Source organism: Lathyrus oleraceus, chromosome 5 (genome assembly GCF_024323335.1).
Source record: "Lathyrus oleraceus cultivar Zhongwan6 chromosome 5, CAAS_Psat_ZW6_1.0, whole genome shotgun sequence".
NCBI classification, from domain to species: domain Eukaryota; kingdom Viridiplantae; phylum Streptophyta; class Magnoliopsida; order Fabales; family Fabaceae; genus Lathyrus; species Lathyrus oleraceus.
In genome coordinates, this window is record NC_066583.1 from 10319503 (window position 1) to 10337267 (window position 17765).

Here is a 17765-nt window from a genome sequence, read left to right on the forward strand (position 1 = left end):
AGTTAAACCCCCCAATGATAGGGGGTGTCCCTGATTTAGAATTGTAATGACTTTGAGTTTATGATTGCATTTATAATATTATTCTTACGTTAACCTTTTGATGTGTTTAATGCTTTCTCTTTCGGACCAATCGAGATTGTTTTATGGTTATCAATTAGGCTGGACCTCCATTGGTAAGGTTTTCATAAGGTTACTCTGCAGTAGATATCACCTAGGACTAGGGATACCCTGTGTGAATCAGAGCATTCTTGATATAATAAAGCTTAACTTCACCCCAATTGCCTATGGACATAGAAATTAGGGTAGAATGATTAAAGGTTTTTTCAGCAAGGACTTGGGAGAGAATACCCTTGAGAACTGACAGTAATTGATATTTGTTGATGCAATTGTGACTCAAAGTTATTACAGGGATAAATCATACACCTTCCCTGGCATTGTTCCCCATACCTTGCAAACCCTTATTTTTATTATTATTTTCATTTGCCTTTATTTTTATAATTTTGAATTTGAAAACCCCAATTATAATTTTTGTTTAATTGAACGATAAAAATTGAATTCAATATTAACTTGCAATCCTTGAGATCGACATTCAGGGAATTTCCCCTTTATTACTATAACAGGCAAAATAGTATATTTGCTATTTTTCCGATCAACGTGTAATAATTTTCTCGCTTTATTTCTTTGTTTGCTTGTTTGTTTAGTTAGTTCTAACAAAAGAATAAAATCAACTTATTTCTTAAAAAGATCAAAAATAAAAACTCAATACAACGTCGAGTATTTTCCCAATAACAAATCAACCCATTTCAAACTCAATTCATTTCTATCCATTCTAAATCTTTCAAATCATTACACTCAAACTCTTTTACAATCGCTCATCAAATGTTGGATCCAACATCAAGCCATTTTCACAATAAAACTCAAAAATACTTAATGTTTATTCAACACTTTTCAATAAAGATGGAAACTAAATGGGGTGGATACCACGAGCTCCTGAGACTAAGATTCGAGATGGATATCTCACACATCCTAGCTCTTGCCATCATTCAAAACAATCAATGCAGTTTCTTTAAACTTTTTCTCAATCAAATCTTAAAACACCTAAAAATATCCAACCCTTTTGCAAATAAGATTGAAACGTAACATGGTGGATACCATGCACTCCTGAGCTAGGATTCAAGATGGATATCTCGCCCATCCAAGTTCTCGCCATTATTTAAAACACATTCAAACCAATCAAACTCTTTTTTCGTCGTTGTACGATTGATCCTGAAACTTTTTTCTCAAACAAAAGGTATTTTGTTTCAAGACGACGCAAAAACAATGTTTTGTCCACTTGAACGTGTGAGTAAGCTTGTGACGTTACCCATAAATGTTAATTTGTAAATCCATACGGTTGTGATGCAAACGTTCCTTTCTACACTTGCTTTGGGTAGCCCAATAATATTTTTGTCGATTGATACAAAGTAGATTTCGCTAAAATCGACAAACAAACAAACATTTTCTACCCAGAACTACGTAAGTCTTGAGTTCTCTATTGTACCCAAAGATACGAAGGAGCATAATTTGTAAATCTTGTCAGGCCCATTAATAAAAAACTTAGGTTTAATCCCCTTCGTTAAAACCCAAAAACATTTTCTATTTTATTTTGATCTTATTCTTTTTCCCCCTCTTAATAACTCGAGAAGCCTAACATTTATAAGCTAACACTAACGCGCACAACTAATCTAATGGTTCCTGTTGAGTACAACGGACGTGAGGGGTGCTAATACCTTCCCATTGTGTAATAGACTCCCGAACCCTGATATTTGTTGTGACAACCATAATCATTGTCGTTCTTTCTTAGGTTTTCTCGATATTTCCCCGATCCTTTTAAGGAATAAATAAAGTTCAGTGGCGACTCTGTTAAGTCCATCATGAGAGCATCTAATTGCGTTTCGCTAAGTCATGTTCTTATTTTTACGAAGTGCGACACGTTTCTACCTTTACCAACCTCAAATTTCCCTCAAAGGATCATGCTTTAAAATATCTCAAATTAGTGGATTACCACATTGTGAGGGAAATGTCATTTGATTTGAATGATTTGCAAGGTTTTGGAGAAGTGGGATTTGCAACAAAGGAATTAGGTAAGTTTCAATATTCTGATCCATGAGACAAATAAGAGTATCGGCCTAGAATTCTATGCAAATGTGGCATTTGGCGAGGTAAACTCATACACCTCCTATGTGTGAGGTAAGTATATTGACTATTCTCATTCTACTATAAATTTTCTTTTAAATTTGCAACCTCCTCCTGTGTGTGCTCTCATGAATTATAAATACGAGCACAAAGTCATAAATGAGAAAATGGCCCAGGTAATGTTAGATACTTTTTGTAGACCATGAGCATAATAGGTAGTATAGTGTGGCTTAACATTATGTCTCAAAACTGCCAAATTCCACCAAATTCTGAGGGCTTGGGCATCATTTTTTGTGAAATCTTTATAATCTGCATCTAATCAATCACAATTCATTGTGAGGCGGTGTTTAGGTCTTTTAGCTCTTTTGAGAGGGGAACCTATTAACTTGTGGCTGTTAATTGCTGAAAATATCAAATATATGGCTAACGCTGTACAAAAGGCTTGTGGGCATTTTTGTGTTATAAATGAATTGTGCAGGAGAGAAGGTGTGTCCATTTACCCCGACGATGAGAAAATTAGTCTGAAAGCACCTCTCAACGCTTCGGCCATCAAGAGGTTGGAAAACATGCATCATAGAGAAACTGCTTAAAATGATCAAGAAGACTATCAAGCTGGAAATGATGAGGGAATCTACCAACCACAAGTGCAACAACAATAACAACAAATGCAAGGTCAATAAATATCAGAGTTTCAAAGAAGAATGGAAGCTCACGCAGTGGGGTTACAAGGTGGATAAAGGAAGTGTCACCCACTTTGTATGTTGAACCTCTTAGATTCGATCCTGTGTTTTGAGACATCTATAACTAACAAGAAGACCATATGGCAGCTCAGAGGTTAAGAGCATAGTTTTCATCAGCTGAATATATGGAGAATTACTTCACCAACCAAGATCAAGAGAAAGCAAGGAAAAGATACCATATGCACACAGAATGGATGAGGTAGAATAATAACTTCAACAACATAATGAATGATATGCATGATCTTTTCTACAATAATGACATATGAAAAAACAAGTAGTTTATTTTTAATTTTTAGAAGATTTTATTTTTATTTTCAATTGTAACCTAGAGAGGTGTAATAGACACTATAAGTGATCTTCTCCCTTTGTACTATTGAGTTAAATATCTTTAATGAACAAGCTTGTAGCTGTATTTTTTTCTTCAGATTTATAAGTTATCACTTTAGCAATGAATAAATTATTAGAAAGGAATTTGATAATAAGAATAGCAACTTACAACTTGAAGGAAAATGATGAGAAAAGAATCAAATGACTTGTACTTAACCTTCAGATACCTAAACTAGTAAGGTTTGGGCAAAATAAATTCTATTGTTCGCTATTTTTTCTTATTGAGAGTATCCTGCATTATTGTGTTATCTGGGTTGAACTATTTCCGATTAAATTTGTCTTGATTGATTAACACACACTGAGACATTTATTTTTTTATAACTATGAGCCTTTTTAAACCATCCTGTAGTAATATGTATATCCATTACTGACCACTTTGAGCTTAGCCTTTCTTTCGGTGACTTAGTCGTAATTTTAGTCGTATGACTCGGAAGATCTTATCTTTCCACCATCTCTTCGGAGTTAGATAGAATTGTAGTTCTTAAAGTGTATGAAAAAGATTAAGTTCGGGGTTTCTCTTAGAAGTGAGTAAACTTTTAAGTTTGGAGTTGGGGTACTAGAGAAAATTGGTAAAAATTCAAAAATTATGAGAAAATAAGAAGTGGAAAAAAAACACTTCTTAAAAAAGAGAGAAAATAAAAATAATGTTAAGCATAATAAGGACCATAATCGAAAAGAAAAAAAACTCTAGTACCATCAAGAAGGAACAAAGGGGTATGATGATTGAAGGAGAACTAGGCACCTAACTCTAAAGGTTTAAACCCATTTTCCAAAAATATCCTACCTGAACATAAGTCAAGTTACAACCTAAAAAGTCATCAAACGTGTGTGTTTTTATTTCTTTGATGAATTATATTAGAACGTGATCAAGCTAAGCATAAAAGATTTTGCATGTTGATTTAGAGATGACCTTATCAATTGAGTGAGTCAAAGTGAGATGAGGGACATGTTGAGTACTCGTCAAAGTTTGAGGACGTTTTCCGAATTTGCTGGATAGAAGTTGCAAGTTAGAAAGATGGTCAGGTAAAGAAAAATAAATTATTTGGTGATGTTCGATTCTTATTGTGCAACTTGTTTTCTGTTAAAATATGCAGTTGCAAGCGAGTTACTTGAGGACAAACAACGATTCAAGTTTGGGGTTATGATGACAATTCATTATTGCATGAATTTAGTCGAAGAATCAGATCAAAACAAGTGAAAGATGAGCTAAAATAAAGAAAGACCAAAGAATGAGAAAAAAATAGGTAAGTGTGAAAAAATTAGACTTAGTAAAAATTCAGGTGAAAAGGGAGCAAAAACGTGCAGCCACTAGAATAATCATGCGCATCATCGCGCACCATCAGTCACGCGATAATGACATAAATGTTGCATCGTGCGCGATGCAAGTGATCACACGTGTGATGTAACTTATCACGCGGGCGATGACTCCTTTTTCTGGACCTTTTTTGGCGCGTCTGATCCATTTTGAGCTCGTTTAAAGGGGAAATTCTTCATTTTTTCAAGGGTTATAAAAATTGGCACTACAAGTACGATTTTTCCAGCATCAAGGGTGATTTGGAGAACATTTGAAGCCATTGCAGGCCAATCCTTCAAGGGAAATCATATTCTATTCTTCTTTAGTCAATTGATATTGTAATCTGAATTATGAGTAGCTAAACTCCTCTAGGATAGGTTGTGTGTGATGAACATTTTTCAATATTGTTGAGTAATATGTTGATTTGACTTTGTATGAATCCTTTGATATATAATCCTATTAAATTACTTATTATTCTTAATGCTTTTTATGTGAGATACTCTTTTAAATTGATTTTGGGCACATAGGGAATACTGACCATTAGTCTATGTGTTTGACCTATGATAATTGTTGTACTTACGCTGATTGGAGAGGAATAGGAGACCCTTAGTAGTGACATAGGGCAGTAACGTTCTATGCATCGCCTAATCCTGCTTACGCTAGTGGACTAGGGATAGGAAGCTCCGAGTAGTGATTAGTGAGATGTTTCGCGAGGGATCAATTATAGTGGTTTTGTTAATTCGTCATGAGACTGATAAGATTATTCATATAAGACATCAAACATTAACAATAGAGAAATAGAAGATTCAATACACAACCTGGCCGCTTTCGTAATTTTGTTTAAACACTTATTTACTTTTCGCATTCCAAACTCGAAACCCCCATTTTATTATTTTCTACACATTGCACAAAATTTGTTTTGTTCAAAAGCAGTCGTTGTGGATTCGATCTTAATTATTACTTCGATATTATCGGTACACTTGTCGAGAAGTCATCAGTCACACATGAAGGCTACAAGAAGAATCCCGAGATACTTAAAATGATCGATAAACTATGAAATTCCATTTTGACGAGACTCTAAAAGCAAAAAAGTTATGGTTACTTTCTATTAAGATACTGATTGGTGTGGAGACACTACTAAAAAAACAAATTTAGAGAGAGTAGTTTTCCATCACAAATGCTATGAAATTCTGTCACAAAATGATTTAGTGACGGATTTAGTGATGTGCACCCTATCTTATTTCAATGTCGCAAAATTTCAGTGAGGGAATTTGTATTCCCTCTAAAATTGATAGAGAATAAATCCATCACTAATTTTATTATTTGGTCACTAAACTTTAAATAAAAAATACTTCAAAAACTTATATTTCCATCACTAATTAATAAAATATTATCTCCTTCTATAGGGATTTATTCCGTCACTAATTTGAAATAGAACCTATTTCCCTCACAAAATTACAAATACTAGTATCACTAATTTAGTGACGGAAGGTGTTTCCAACTAAATTAATGATATTAAATATTTTGAAATTTAAGTCTAATTCATTCACTATATTATAATAAAATTAAAATCATGAATACATAATTAAAAAAACACTTTAAATTGTGTTAATGAACCTCTTAAAGATACCTAGAAATCATAGATAATATACTCCCTCCGTTTTTTATTATAAGTCATTTTTGACTTTTCACACGTATTAAGAAATGTAATAATTGTTGTATAAAAAAGAGAAATTATGAAGGATTTTATAAAATTGTCATTTATTAAAGGTATTGGAAAGATAAATTATCATAATTGAGAAGAGAGAGAATAATAAGTATTTAAGGATATAATAGAAAAAATATCATTAATGATTCATTAATTAATGATTCATTAATATTATAAAACAACTTATATTGTAATACATAATATTTTTCTAAAACGACAGTATTCATTATTTTCTAAATTCTGTTACGAATATAATAAATACAATATCTTCAAATTGACTCTTTATCTTCCTGATGTGCAAAATCTAGCATAAAAACATTTTAAAAAAACTTGTGTCAAATCAAATGAGATAACACCTTTATGAAAAAATTAGAGTTTGATCCATCATGAAGAAAAATGTAGAACAGCAATGAAACAATAACTGCTATTCATGAATAGCATAATCTTTCTATTGAGCTTCAAACAAAGTCTTCTTTTGCCTTTTTCTCAAGGCCAAAACTAGGATTTGTATTTCAAAAAACTTTTCAAGATTTGAGTTGGAAAATAAAATGAAGAGCTATAGGTAAAAATAAATTTAAGTTGCAGGGTAGAAAAGACCCTAAAACATTAGAATTGAAACAATGTTGATCCATGCTGTAAAGCAATATTTTATGCATTGATCATCATCTCCTAGACCTCCAAATAATCATATTGTCTATTCCCAAGTCCACTCTAAGTTGATAACGTTCTACTTCATATTCATGAAATCAGTCACTCGATCATGACTCAAAGAGGTAAACAGAGAGAAAGATGAGAAAGTAATTCGAGAGGTAACAGAAAGATCTGTGAGCAAAGAAAACGAAAGGGAAAAAATGGTTTCAGAGTGAGAGGGAATCTGAAAATTTTAGGCTAAATTGAAAATGAGACAAGTGGGAAAACTAGTGAATAGACTATTATTATTCTTTTAAAATTTTTTCAAATAAAAATTTATTTTTAATTTTTTATATTAAATCATTTTACTATAGAATATAAAATAAATATAAAAAAGATACTATTTATTAAGTATTCTTTTTAAATTATTATATTTTTATTTTAACATAAATACCAAAAGGATTTTTGAAAAAAAATATTTATTTATATAATAAATTATTTATATTTATAAAAAATTATTAAAAATAATTAAGCTCCAAATATCTTGTTTTTTATGCTTTTGTGACGAAATATTTCTTCACATGATAGAATTTGTGAGGGAGGCAGTAGGGAGGTAGATATTTCATCTAAAAATATTTCATTAATGTATTTTGTTGGGGGAGTTTTTTTTTCACTAGGGAGGATTGAATATCGTGAAACTTATTATTTTAGAGCAACACCTTTGTAAGAGACACACCACATATTCTCCCAAAATCTTAAGATGATAGGTGAGTGGATTCTCTCACTTATAAATGCTCAAGTTTTCACATTTCCAATCAATGTGAGACTATTGCCCACACTATTCACACTTGATGTTGTTGACACTCTTCAATAGGACGTTTCTTACTCACCACGCTGACGTTGTTGACTTACGATACAAGTAAGCCAGTCCCTTTCTTGAACCAAAGGCTTATGATACCATTTGTTGGGAGAATTTTTCAATATGGAGCATTGAATATTGTGTGACTTCTTCTTTTAGAGCGATACTTTTGTGAGAGACATACCACATATTCACCCAAAATCTTAAGGTGATAGGTGGGTGGATTCTCTCACTTATAAATGCTCAAGTCTCCATATTTTCAACCAATGTGAGACTATTATCTACACTACTCACACTTGATACATTCTCAACATTATCTTGTTATATTTGTGAAAGAATATTTGTGAAGGAATGAATCCATCATAAATATCTTCGGTGATATTAATCCCTTTTAGTTTAATCTAACTTATAATTTTTCGTTGCAAAACCCTTCACAATCAGTGAGAGATAAGGTTCTCTCACAAAATTCTGTCAATAAATTACATTTTTTTATTAGTGAGATATGGAAGATCGAAGAAGCACAATTGGTTATTTCTTTCAAGTATTTGGTTCCCCAATCTCATGGTGCTCGAAAAAGCAACCTGCTGTGGCATTGTCATCGTGTGAGCTATAATATATAGTAGGATCCTATGATGTGTGTCAAGCAACCTAAATTATATATGTACTGGAAGAGATTGAGATCGAAGTGAAGAAACCTATGGTGTTGTAAATCGACAACAAGTTAGCCACAAATCTTGCAAAGAATTAAGTTTTGTATGGAAGATGTAAGCACATCGAAGATATATTTCACTTCTTAAGGGAGAAGGTAAATCGAGCTGAACTTAAAGTAAGGCATTGCTTAAGTGAAACTGAGTTGACTGACATTTTTACCAAATGATTGAAGATCGACAAATTCTTGAATTTGAGAAAGAAATTAGGAATAGTTCATATCGAATATGATTAACGTATGTTCGACAACTTGAATTATATGGGAGTATGTTGTGATATAATTCAAGTTGTGTAGCTCAAGGCCAAAGTTAATTAGGGTTTAGAGTTTGTTTATTAGTATACAGGTTAGTTATATATAAATAAACATATTTTATAATTCACTTTGTATAATCATAATTCAATAATATCTCTCTCTCTCTATCTATCTATCTATCTATCTATCTATCTATCTATCTATCTCTCTCTCTCTCTCTCTCTATATATATATATATATATATATATATATATATATATATATATATATATATATATATATATATAATTTGTTCCTTTTTGTGAATGGATGGTTGTTCATTCACTTTTGATTTTAGATCTGCTTTTGTCTATTTTTTCAGTTTTCTAAGCACCTCTTGTGCCATTTTTACTTTGTTAATGGATTTTTGTTGGTTTTTTCATATATATATATATATATAAAAGACTGAATCGTCACAAATGATCCAATCCATTGAAAAATATTTTTTGAGATATCAAAAAATGAGTAAGCCTTCGCTTTCAATAAATAATCTATGTAATTATTTAGCATTCATATCTCAAGTTGAACCGAAAATGATTGTTAATGCCTTGACTAATGACGGTTGGCTTATTTCTATGCAAGAATAGCTTGGCTTATTTCTACACAAGAATAGCTTAATAAATTTAAAAGAAAGGATGTGTATGAGATAATCTGGTATCCTAAAAACAAAACAATCATGGGGATCAAATGATTTTTTTTGGAATAAACTCGATGTAAATGAAATACTTACAAGAGATAAAGCAAAAGTTGTGGCAGAAGCATATGATCAAGATGAATGAATAAATTGTGATGTGACTTATGCATTTGTAACTCATCTCGAAGCTACTGGACCTCTTTTGGAATTTGGTTGTTGTATTTATTTCAAATTATATCGGATAGAGGTTAAGTTTGTATTTTTAATGGTTTTATAAATGAAGAAGTATATGTCTCACAACTTTCAAAGTTTTTGGACCACAAAAAACTTAATCATATTTTAAAATTTAAAAGAGTTTTTATGGTCTCAAACAAATTTTTAGAACTTGATATAAGCACTTCAGTGGCTTCTTATTAAGGAATTAGTTTAACAGTGGAACCAAATATATTAATTTATTTATAAAATGTAAGAGAAACCATATTCTTTTAGTTCAAATTAATGTGGATGATATTATATTCGAGTCTACTAATGAACCTTTGTGTATAGAGTTTTCCATTATAATGCAGAGCAAAATTGAAATGTCCCTAATTAGAGAACTCATCTACTTTATGGGTCTTCAAATCAAGCAAAGCTACACAGACACCTCTTTTTTAGCCAAATCAAATATTACTTGAACTTTCCACAGGTCAACAATAATTCTGCCCTTAATTTTCTCTAGTCTAACCTCCAAAGTACAATTTGTGTATGTAATTCAACAAATTTGTCATAACACCATCACTCTTTTTTGATGTGAAAAATCTGACAAAACTGTAATCACATAGCATACTAAGAACTCTTATATCTGGATCGAACAAAAAAAATATGATATCCGTTGTTGGAAAAAATCGACATAGAAAAAATAAAAAAACACAATTATAACACAATGATATAGCATGAAAACTTCAAAATTAAAAGGAAAAAAAATACCACAGTCGTTTTCAAATGTCAATAAAAAATATAACACTATGTGTGAAAGTTATCACAACACATAAAATATATTCACTAAAATTCCAATATATTTTGCTGCATATTTCCAATCCAAATTACCTTTCAATATTCAGTAAAATTTCCCACATCATATTAAATAGTTTTCATGTATTATATAACTTGTAGTATTATAGTAGTATAAAGTATGTAGTTATTGTGTATCTACTTTTCTTCATTTCCAATCCTATATATCAGTCTACCAAATTTATCCATGTCCAAGCATTTTTCTTGTTTTTCAAAAATGTTTGTATATATGACAAAATAATGCAATATATATAAACTAGCATTTCTTGTGAAACTCTTCAAAAATGGTAGTTATGAGACAAATTAATTGCAATATATGTAAACTAGGTTTTCTTGTGAAACTCTTCATTTCCTAGTTGAAACAAATTAGTTGCAATATATATAAGCAAGTTTTTCTATCACGTAACTAATTAGTTTCTATTTATTTCTTCAAATAACAATCAATTGGTCACATTAATTAACTTAATTTTATCAAAATATCTTTTTCTCACGCAAAGCCACAATAATTATTTGCTTTTTCCATTTAAGGTAATCAATATTGATATAAATTGGAGTGATATGAAACCAATTATATTCATTTCCAAACAATATTATCAATCAGAAGAAGAAGAAGAAAATAGTGCAATGGCAAAAACAAGTGCTTCAGTTATTCTAGCTGTCCTTGTTATTATATCAGTATTTCTGAATGGCTATAATGCTGAGAAAGGTGAAGCTATTTGAGAGCCTCATAATACCTAGCATATTTTTTTTTTCTTTTTTTCTTGATGTATCACTAAACCTAACAAGTTAAAATTTTAAATTTTATTATTATTTTTTACGTTTGTAATAATTGTGTGCATTGTTTTCATGATTGCAGCAGGAGTAGACGGAATGTTACATTGCTTTCCTGAAATATGTCCTAATTATAACTGTACAGAATTTTGTATGGCAAAAGGGTACCCTAAAGGTTGGTGTTTATTAACCACTGGAATGTGTTGTTGCCCTGATGAAAAGATCCATGTTTGATAATTCTACATTTTCAACATAATTGTACAAGTATATCAACAATATAATCTCTAAAGTTTTTATTAAAATAAGTTGAAAAGCTACTATTGTAAGTTCAATTACGATGTAATTTCCTATATTAAGAATTGCCCATTATCAAATTTGACATATACATCATTTAAGGTTCAATGAGATGCCTTGTCCAAATTGCATAATCAGGTATATGGTGTTGGCAAAGATTCTCTTCCAACTAGAACAATTATCTTACCTTTAAAGTCAGATAAAGTCAAAGATGTTAAAATGCAACTCTCAAGCATTCAAAACACTTATCACTGGTTCAAATGAAGTTCCAGTGTCCAACTTGCCTTATGAACATCTCAAAATTCAAATTTAACTTTACAAAAAAAATCAAATTTTATTAAAATTATTTATTTATTTTAATTCTAATTATTTTTACATCATTAGACTATTAAAAAATATATTTTTAACTAAAAAATTATAATCAAATTGTTGAACTAATATTTCTTATATTAATTAATTGTTATAAATTTAAATTTATAATTTAATACCTATACATCTATTCTTATTAGGGATGACATGGGTAGAGCACTATAGTATATATATTATGGTTAATATATATGTTGAACATCTCAAATTCAAATTTTAATAAAATTATTTATTTATTTTAATTCTAATTATTTTTACATCATTGGACTATTAAAAATATTATAAATACATTTTAACTAAAAAATTCTAATCAAATCCCTGAACTAATATTATTTATATTAATTAGTTTTTATAAATTTAATTTTATAGTTTAATATCTATATATCTATTACTATTAGGGATGACAATGGATAAAGGATCGGTAAGATACTATAGTACCCGTCTCCATATTCACATTTTGAAAAAAATCTCGTATCTGAGTTCATATTCACATGTGCATTAATATTTATACTGATACACATACCTTTTAGGTATTTAAGTACACATACCCATTACCCACAGTTCTAGAAAAAATAAATATATCAATTAAAAAATATAGTATTGTTTTAATTTTTTAAAACAAAATTAGTAAAAAAATTCAAAGATTTTATTATTAAATTGTGAAATAAAATAACACTTATATTAAAATGTTTAATAGTCTAATTGTAATGTATTTTTTTTTTAAATATAAAGATATATTTTTCATATATAAATATACTTTGTGCGGGTATGGATAAATATTAAAACATAATTAATGATACCTAATTATCAATCTGCTTCACTTAAGCAATGTCTTACTTTAAGTTCAGATCGATTTACCTTCTCCCTTAAGAAGTGAAATATATCTTCGATGTGCTTATATCTTCCATACAAAACTTAATTCTTTGCAAGATTTGTGGCTAACTTGTTGTCGATTTACAACACCATAAGTTTCTTCACTTCGACCTCAATCTCTTCCAGTACAGATATAATTTAGATTGCTTGACATACATCATAGGATCCTACTATATATTATAGCTCACACGATGACAATGCCACCGCAGGTTGTTTTCTCGAGCACTATGAGATTGTGGAACCAAATACTTGAAAGAAATAACCAATTCAGTTTCTTCGATCTTCCATATCTCACTACTAAAAAAAATGTAATTTATTGACATAATTTTGTGAGAGAACCTTATCTCTCACTGATTGTGAAGGGTTTTGCAATGAAAAATTATAAGTTAGATTAAACTAAAAGGGATTAATATCACCTAAGATATTTATGATGGATTCATTCCTTCACAAATATTCTTTCACAAATATAACAAGAATATGTTAAGAATGTATCAAGTGTGAGTAGTGTGGATAATAGTCTCACATTGGTTGAAAATATGGAGACTTGAGCATTTATAAGTGAGAGAATCCACCCACCTATCACCTTAAGATTTTGGGTGAATATGTGATATGTCTCTCACAAAAGTATCACTCTAAAAGAAGAAGTCACAATATTCAATGCTCCATATTGAAAAATTCTCCCAACAAATGGTGTCATAAGCCTTTGGTTCAAGAAAGGGACCGGTTTACTTGTATCAAAAGTCAACAACGCCAGCGTGGTGAATAAGAAACGTTTTGTTGAAGAGTGTCAACAGCGCCAGTGTAGTGAATAAGAAATGTTCCGTGTAGTACAAGAGTTTGTGGAAGTAAGAAGAGCTTTCACTTCAGGGGGAGCATTGTGGATTCACACTTGAGGGGGATGTTGAGAATGTATCAAGTGTGAATAGTATGTGTAATAGTCTCACATTGATTGAAATGTGGAGACTTGAGCATTTATAAATGAGAGAATCCACTCACCTATCATCTTAAGATTTTTGGAGAATATGTGGTGTGTCTCTCACAAAGGTGTTGCTCTAAAATAATAAGTTTCACAATATTCAATCCTCCCTAGTAAAAAAAAACTCCCCCAACAAAATACATTAATGAAATATTTTTAGATGAAATATCTACCTCACTACCGCCTCCCTCATAAATTCTATCATTAACACTTATAATATTTTCAATAACATATCTTGTGAAGAAATATTTCGTCACAAAAGCATAAAAAACAAGATATTTGGAGCTTAATTATTTTTAATAATTTTTTATAAATATAAGTAATTTTTTATAAATATAAGTAATTTATTATATAAATAAATATTTTTTTTTTCAAAAATCCTTTTGGTATTTATGTTAAAATAAAAATATAATAATTTAAAAAGAATACTTAATAAATAGTATCTTTTTTATATTTATTTTATATTCTATAGTAAAATGATTTAATATAAAAAAATTAAAAATAAATTTTTATTTGAAAAAACTTTAAAAGAATAATAGTCTATTCACTAGTTTTCCCACTTGTCTCATTTTCAATGCATAAAATATTGCTTTACAGCATGGATCAACATTGTTTCAATTCTAATGTTTTAGGGTCTTTTCTACCCTGCAACTTAAATTTATTTTTACCTAAAGCTCTTCATTTTATTTTCCAACTCAAATCTTGAAAAGTTTTTTGAAATACAAATCCTAGTTTTGGCCTTGAGAAAAAGGCAAAAGAAGGCTTTGTTTGAAGCTCAATAGAAAGATTATGCTATTCATGAATATCAGTTATTGTTTCATTGTTGTTCTACATTTTTCTTCATGGTGGATCAAACTCTAATTTTTTCATAAAAATGTTATCTCATTTGATTTGACACAAATTCTTTTAAAAAGGTTTTTATGCTAGATTTTGCAGATCAGGAAGATAAAGAGTCAATTTGAAGATATTGTATTTATTATATTCGTAAAAGAAGTTAGAAAATAATGAATGCCGTCGTTTTAAAAAAATATTATGTATTACAATATAAGTTATTTTATAATATCAATGAATCATTAATGATATTTTTTCTATTATATCCTTAAATATTTATTATTCTCCATCTTCTCAATTATGTTAATTTGTCTTTCCAACACCTTTAATGAATGACAATTTTGTAAAATCCTTCATAATTTCTCTTTTTTATACCATAATTATTATATTTCTTAATACGTGTGAAAAAACAAAAATGACTTATACTCCCTCCGTTCCTTTTTAATAGTCTTTCTTTGACTTTTTACGAATATCAATAAAACTAATCAAGTTTACTACTTTTCTAGTAATAATTCTCTTTTTACCTATAATATCCCTACCTAATTATTTATTTATTTAACTTTTCTCTCTCTTTAATAAATAATTTGGGGCAATTTTGACAAATGACAATTGGTGTTATCTTGAACTTTGAAAATGACACTTAAAATGAAACAAATTTTTTATGCAAAAGAGACACTTAAAAAAGAATGGAGTAATAAAAAACGGAGGGAGTATATTATCTATGATTTCTAGGTATCTTTAAGAGGTTCATTAACACAATTTAAAGTGTTTTTTTAATTATGTATTCATGATTTTAATTTTATTATAATATAGTGAATGAATTAGACTTAAATTAATTAATTTAGTTAGGGAAACACCTTCCGTCACTAAACTAGTGATACTAGTATTTGTAATTTTGCGAGGGAAATAGGTTCTATTTCAAATTAGTGACGGAATAAATCCCTATAGAAGGAGATAATATTTCATTAATTAGTGACGGAAATATAAGTTTTTGAAGTATTTTCTATTTAAAGTTTAGTGACCAAATAATAGAATTAGTGATGGATTTATTCCCTATCAATTTCAGAGGGAATACAAATTCCTTCACTGATATTTTGCGACATTGAAATAAGATAGGGATTTGTGCACATCACTAAATCTGTCACTAAATCATTTTGTGACAGAATTTTATAGCATTTGTGATGGAAAACTACTCTCTCTAAATTTGTTTTTTTAGTAGTGTCTTCACACCAATCAGTATCTGAATAGAAAGTAACCATAACTTTTTTGCTTTTAGAGTCTCGTCAAAATAGAATTTCATAGTTTATCGATCATTTTAAGTATCTCAGGATTCTTCTTGTAGCCTTCATGTGTGACTAATGACTTCTCGACAAGTGTATCGATAATATCAAAGTAATAATTAAGATCGAATCCACAACGACTGCTTTTGAACAAAACAAATTTTGTACAATGTGTAGAAAATAATAAAATGGGGGTTTCGAGTTTGCAATGCGAAAAGTAAATAAGTGTTTAAACAAAATTACGAAAGCGACCAGGTTGTGTATTGAATATTCTATTTCTCTATTGTTAATGTTGGATGTCTTATATGAATAATCTTATCAGTCTCATGACGAATTAACAAAACCACTATAATTGATCCCTCGCGAAACATCTCACTAATCACTACTCGGAGCTTCCTATCCCTAGTCCACTAGCGTAAGCAAGATTAGGCGATGCATAGAACGTTACTGCCCTATGCCACTACTTAGGGTCTCCTATTCCTCTCCAATCAGCGTAAGTACAACAATTATCATAGGTCAAACACATAGACTAATGGTCAGTATTCCCTATGTGCCCAAAATCAATTTAAAAGAGTATCTCACATAAAAAACATTAGGAATAATAAGTAATTTAATAGGATTATAGATCAAATGATCCATACAAAGTCAAATCAACATATTACTCAACAATATTGAAAAAGGTTCATCACACACAACCTAACCTAGAGGAGTTTAGCTACTCATAATTCAGATTACAATACCAATTGACTAAAGAAGAATAGAATATGATTTCCCTTGAAGGATTGGCCTGTAATGGCTTCACATGTTCTCCAAATCACCCTTGATGCTAGAAAAATCGTACTTGCAGTGCCAATTTTTATAACCCTTGAAAAAATGCAAAATTTCCCCTTTAAAAGAGCTCAAAATGGATCAGACGCGCCAAAAAAGGCCCAGAAAAAGGAGTCATCGCGCGCGTGATCACTTGTATCGCACGCGTGATCACTTGTATCGCGCATGATGTAACATTTATGTCGTTATCGCGTGCGTGATGGTGCGCGATGATGCATATGATTATTCTAGTGGCTGCACGTTTTTGCTCCCTTTTCACCTGAATTTTTACTAAGTCTAATTTTTCACACTTACCTATTTTTTCCTCATTCTTTGGTCTTTCTTTATTTTAGCTCATCTTTCACTTGTTTTGATCTGATTCTTCGACTAAATTCATGCAATAATGAATTGTCATCACAATCCCAAACTTGAATCGTTGTTTGTCCTCAAGTAACTCGCTTGCAACTGCATATTTTAACAGATGACAAGTTGCACAATAAGAATCGAACATCACCAAATAATTTTTTTTTCATTACCTGACCATCTTTCTAACTTGCAACTTCTATCCAGCAAATTCAGAAAACGTCCTCAAACTTTGACGAGTACTCAACATGTCCCTCATCTCACTTTGACTCACTCAATTTATAAGGTCATCTCTAAATCAACATGGAAAATCTTTTGTGCTTAGCTTGATCATGTTCTAATATAATTCATCAAAGAAATAAAAACACACACATTTGATGACTCTTTAGGTTGTAACTTGGCTTATGTTCAGGTAGGATATTTTTGGAAAACTGGGTTTAAACCTTTGGAGTTAGGTGCCTAGTTCTCCTTCAATCATCATACCCCTTTGTTCCTTCTTGATGGTACTAGAGTTTTTTTTTCCGATTATGGTCCTTATTATGCTTAACATTATTTTTATTTTCTCTCGCTTTTAAGAAGTGTTTTTTTTCCACTTCTTATTTTCTCATAATTTTTGAATTTTGACCAATTTTCTCTAGTACCCCAACTCCAAACTTAAAACTTTACTCACTTCCAAGAGAAACCCCAAACTTAATCTTTTTCATACACTTTAAGAACTACAATTCTA

At 30.2% G+C, this 17765-nt stretch overlaps 1 long non-coding RNA gene across 1 annotated transcript; it reads left to right on the forward strand.

Moving 5' to 3' along the window:
* The first annotated feature begins 10956 nt into the window (after positions 1-10956).
* Positions 10957-11650, forward strand: LOC127085882 (uncharacterized). Its single transcript, XR_007789293.1, has 2 exons — positions 10957-11183; positions 11334-11650. It is a non-coding gene; the product is annotated as an uncharacterized LOC127085882 (long non-coding RNA).
* Positions 11651-17765: the final 6115 nt, after the last annotated feature.